The sequence below is a fragment of the Nuphar pumila genome, chromosome 1 (assembly GCF_984573655.1).
Source record: "Nuphar pumila chromosome 1, dmNupPumi1.hap1.1, whole genome shotgun sequence".
Taxonomy (NCBI): domain Eukaryota; kingdom Viridiplantae; phylum Streptophyta; class Magnoliopsida; order Nymphaeales; family Nymphaeaceae; genus Nuphar; species Nuphar pumila.
In genome coordinates this window covers 33,806,621-33,812,620 of record NC_143249.1, presented here as the reverse complement: position 1 = coordinate 33,812,620, position 6,000 = coordinate 33,806,621, and positions in this window count along the sequence as shown.

Genomic DNA, 6,000 nt, shown 5'->3' with positions numbered 1-6,000 from the left:
AATATTACCTGAAAAATGGATTGTGGACACTGGAGCATATGACCACATGACAGGACAGGGATCACGGCTTTATGACATTCGGTACACTACAGAGAAAATCGTATGCATTGCCGATGGGAGCAAAGTTTTGGTAGAAGGAATCAGTTTAACTTTCATTTTTTATAACTATGTTGATTCAAAAGTTCTTTATATCCCAAAGTTTCCAGCTAGTCTATTATCTATTAGTCGTATCACCAGGAGCCATGATCGTGTAGCTATGTTTTCAGCTGATAATGTGATTTTTCATTATCAAAGGACACAAAAAGTGATTAGTAAAGGGCAGCAGCACGACAACCTATATTTTCTGGATGGTGATGCTCAAGCTCTTGTTGAGTACAACTCTAGGAAATTGAGCATGTTGTGGCACACCAGATTAGGCCATCCTTCATGCAAAGTTCAAAACTAGTTATTGCGGCATTTACCTGCTATTTCAAGTGCACATGATGCTTGTGAATATGCCAAAGCAACTCGGCTACCATTTTCTAAGTCTCATAGTAGATCTGAATTTATGTTTCATTTGATACATTCTGATGTCGGGGGACCTGCCCCCGTAACATCACATTTGGGGTATAACTATTTTGTTACATTTATTGATGATCACTCATGGGCAACTTGGATTTATTTTCTTAAAAATAAAGACGAAGTCTCAAGAGTTTTTTCAAAATTTTATCAACTGGTCTTCACTCAATTTGATAAAACATAAAGGTCTTGCGGTCTGATAATGGGGGTGAATTTGTCAATACTAGTATGGGAGATTTTTTTTACCAAACATGGGATTTTGCCTCAAAATTTTTGTGTCGGGACTCCACAACAAAATAGAGTCGCAGAACAGAAAAATCGTCAGTTACTGAATATTGACAGAGCAATTATGTTTAAAAAAAATATACCAAAAGAATACTAGTTTGAGGATATTGGAACAACTTTCTACATTTCAAATTGTTTGCTCAGTTTTGCTATTGAAGGGTGTGTGCCACTGGAAGTAGTCTACAATAAGCCCATATCTATTTCTTATTTACGTGTTTTTGGATGCAAGGTATTTGTTCACTTTCAAGCCAAAAGCAGAGACAAACTAGAACCCAGGTCGGTCAAATGTGTTTTTTTGGATTATTTTACAATTAAAAAAGGTTATCGATGTTTTGATCCATATCAAAACAAAATTTATATCTCTAGAGATGTTCCTTTCTTTGAAAGTGAATGTTTTTTTCATGAGCATGTTACTTTCTTTGATGAGGTTCATCCACAGAGAGAGATTAGGAAGGGAATCAAATTATCTCTTCCAAATGTTCGAAACTATGAGACTACCGAATTGCAAAAGTTACCTAATCCGACTCCCAACACCCAAATCGAGTCAGACCCAAACAATATTGTTGATGAATCGAATTCTCATGAATCGACTTCCAATGATGCTACTGTTGTTCCTCCCACTAGAAGATCCAGTCGCATTTCTAGACTACCTAGGCGACTGAATGATTTTTATACCTATTTGGCCTCATCTTCAACCATGCACTCCACATCTCACCCCATCCAAAACTATTTCTCCCTTAAAGGCCTCTCATCATCTTATATCTCCTATGCTCTAAGTGTTTATGCTCACCATGAACCCAATACCTTTCAAGAAGACAACCTTGACCCTGAGTGGAGAAAAGCTATGGCAGAGGAAATTCAGGCTCTCAAAAAAAATGGTACTTAGGAAATTGTCAATCGTCCTAAAGGGAAAAAACTTATAGGATGTCGTTGGATCTACAAGATCAAGTATAACAGTGATGGTTCTATTGAAAGGTACAAAGCCAGATTGGTTGCGAAAGGTTACACTCAAATAGAGAAAATAAACTATAATGAAACCTTTGCCTCCATAGCTATAAAATGAATTTCATAAGAATTCTTTTATCAGTGGCCGCGAATAAGAATTGGAAAATGTTTCAATCCGATGTTAAAAATGCTTTTCTTCATGAAGATCTTGAGAAAGAAATATATATGGAATTGCCTCTAGGTTATCAGGTCCAAAACCGTGAAAGGGTAGCATGCAAATTAAAATAGGTGCTTTATGGGCTAAAGCAGCCCCCTCGAGCTTGGTTCGCTAAGTTAAGTAGGGCTCTCTGTGAGATGGACTTTAAAAAAAGTTTTGCTGATCATTCCATGTTTGTATCTATTCAGGGATCTAAATTTGCTATCATTCTCATATATGTTGATGATATAATCATGTCAGGAAATAATGAAGCCTTGATTGAACAAGTTAAAAGGAGACTTTATCATAAATTCGAGATAAAAGATCTGAGAAGGTACTTCCTTGGTTTAGAGGTTGCCCACTCAAGTAAAGGATTTTTTATCTGCCAAAGAAAGTATATCTTGGATCTTCTTCAGGATACAAGGATGCTTGGCACCAAACCTATAGACACTCCTGTAGATTCCAACAACAAGTTAAGAACATATGATGGAAAATCGGTGGCAGGCGTTGGTGAGTTCTAAAGACTGGTTGGTCGTCTCATTTATCTCACTGTTACTCGGCCAGATATAACATATGCATTCAACTTGATAAGTCAGTTCATGCATGACCCTAAAGAACCACATCTTGATGCAGCTTACAGAATTCTCAGGTACCTAAAAGGAATGATCAGAAAAGGAATTTTGATGAAAAGAATCACAAATTTAATTGTTGTTGGATATACAGATGTTGATTGGGTCGGGAACCCAAATGATAGGTGATCCACATCAGGATACTATGTCTTTGTTGGAGGCAACCTGGTAACTTGGCATAGTAAGAAACAAAATGTTGTACCTTGATCAAGTGCTGAAGCCGAATACTGCTCTATGGCTGTCGAAGCATGTAAACTCATCTGGATCAAGTGTCTGTTATCAGACATGGGAATTAAAGTTGATGAACCCATGGAATTGAGATGCAATAATCAAGCTGCCATTCATATTGGAGCTAATCCAATTTTTCACAAGCGAACAAAACGCATTGAGCTTGATTGTCATTTTGCTCGTGAAAAAATTCAAGCTCAAGTCATCAAAACTCCTCATGTCAAAAGTCAAGATCAACTGGCTGATGTTTTTACTAAAGCTCTAGGAAAAGAAAAACTCCTTGATATCTTAAGCAAGTTGGGACAAATTGATATCTGCCTACCAACTTGAGGGCGAGATTGTTGACATCTTTTGGATAGGATTCTCACTCCTTATTTTTTAGTAGGCTGTTATCTTTGTATTCTATCCTAGATACTTACCGTATTTATCTTGGTTGGTTGTTACCTTTTTTACTGTTGATTGTTATCTTAAGAGATAGAGTTGGCTATTTAACCTTGAGGGAGTGTAACCGAGGATTAATAACAGAATATGAAAAAGATTGATTTGTTCTCTTTGTGGATGTAGGCAAATGCTCAACCACGTAAAGTCTTTTTTCTCTGTATTGCTATGCGCATATGCTTTCATCAAGTTTTTTGTGTTCTTCAACAGATAATTCCGTTGAAATTTTAACTTGTCCTATTCCGGACAATGTGCAAGCCTAAAAAATAAGAATCCCAAAATGGAAAGTATATGTCACATCAAATCATAAGAGCTTCATATATATATATATATATATATATATATATATATATATATATATATATATATATATATATATATATATATATATATATATATATATATATATATATATATATATATTTCAATTCTTTGCATTAACCTTGCCAATGATAAAGCTTTTCATATATTCAACAAACCATTCATCATACGACATCATGACTCTTTCACAAAAATGGCCTTTGTATCATGAAGTCCATCTTATGATTTTCATGAAACTAGATAGTCACCTGGTAATGGTAAAAGTTCACTTCAAAAAATGAAAAATATTTCTTCCTCGAGAACTCTTCACATGCATATTCATATGTAGCTTCAATGTGCAAGTTCTTGGATTTTACAAGACAATAACTATCATTGTATTTGCAATCAACAATACAAAGATCCAAATCTTTGAACCCTCTATTATATTCTTCAGACAACATTAGCTATCAATATAATCGAAGCAGAATATTTTTGTTTCTTATAAATTAAATCCAATAAACACCCCCAAGAAATGGGTAAAATGAATAAAAGTTAGACACAGATTGTGTTTCGCCTATAAAAAGTTAAACATAAAATAATCCAAGACATTTCAACCATGGTAACCTATAACCCTTATATATCCTAACAAGCTTGCTTCCCTGGGAGTTTGCTTTTGAAGCGGGAAGCTAGATTCCCCACTTCAAATGCCACAAAAAGCACACTTTCAAGGACATGGAAATTGTATTTCCAATACGTAGGAATCATACTTCTAATATATAGAATAAGTGTTTGCAGAAAAAGATTACGATCCAGTGGACTTTCTCCTATTTTTAATTGATTTTTCAAACGAAACTCAACGAGCATATAATGTAGACAAGAAGTCGTCAGTTTTCATAAAATGCTTGACTTTCGGTGGAAAGCAACTAAACTAAGAAAGAAACAGCTTACAGTGTCTTCAATTTACTGCTCAACTTGCTCAATGCTTTGCTTACTCACTTCACTTCATCTCCTCATTTCTAGCTTCTGGCAACTAGCTTCTACCAGAGCATGTGCCGAGATAGCCCAATATGGGTTAGGTATGTGCAAGCTTCAAGCTTTTTATGCAAGATGGCTTGCTTACCAAGAGCCAGGACATTTTCTTCTTGACATAAGAAGAATATCATATCAATGATATCATATGTAGTCATGTGTGTGTGACATAAATTTTATGCTGATTTCATTTATAGCTTGCTATTAGTTTTAAGTATTTACATGAATTTAGGTTGTCAGAAGTGCTGATACATGTTTATCTAGCCTATAACAATGGTTAATTGGCAATTTCATAATAGAAAAAGAAAGAAGACCTTTACACTTTTCCCAAGTATCATATAAGTGAGGATGTTATCTTCATTTGCAAATCAAGAACCTATGTAACATGCCCCAAAGGGGTTTGGCATAGTGAGATGGGGCCTAGGCTGCTAGGCAGGTAGTCTTGGTTCAAATCTCATGGGCGTCACCCCTTGCGTAAGCCGTGGTGACTCCCTGGAGCCAAGGGGAAAGCCTATGGAGTTTTACGCTGCCAAGACAGTGACCATATGGCAGGCAGAGCCAGCGCTTCCTGAGAGCAGTTTCTCCATGTAAATATAAAAAAAGGAACCTATGTATCATTCTTGGATTGTAATTATAATATCATCTAGGAAACTAAACTTTGTTGTGCATTTTGAAATCTAGTTATGGTTACTCAGCTATTTGCTGTTGAAGACTGATTAGCACATCAACTGTTTAAAAAAATGTGCCCCCAACTTATCATGTCCTAAATCAATCGATAACAATTGGCATGAGAAAATAAGGGAGGAAGACAATTTTGACTCCTAAAGGACATTTCTGTCAATATGTTGTTCTACCTAGTTGAAGTACGAGTGTGTGCAGGCGTGCATGTGTTAATATGTTTCAGTTTCAGCTTTAAATGTGAATATGAGGAGGAATAGGATTGATGAAACTGAACCCATACAGATGGAACTAGGCCTAGTGATGATAATAATGGACTGATCCCGGCTTACATGCCTCATCCAGATGAAACCTAAAACAAATCAATTTTTCTGTAATTCTCTGTTAACTAAATCCTTTAGTGTCAGAACATACAGAAAACACAATGCCCAAAATAACAGAATTATTAATAATAGAAGAATTGGTTATGTTATCTAACCTTCTCTGATAAGAACTAAAAGTAAGACGATAGGATTTTAGAATCTGCACACTCACACGTTTGAGATGTGAGAAAAGATTTATTAAGATTTATTTCATGCTAGCTACAAGTTATATTTGGCTAGAATATCTCTTAGCCATATACACGATTTTAAGAATTAGTTACATGGGCTGTTACAGATAGCATTTGGAGCTAATATTTGCATCAGCCGAATACATGAATCTAAGAAGTCTGAT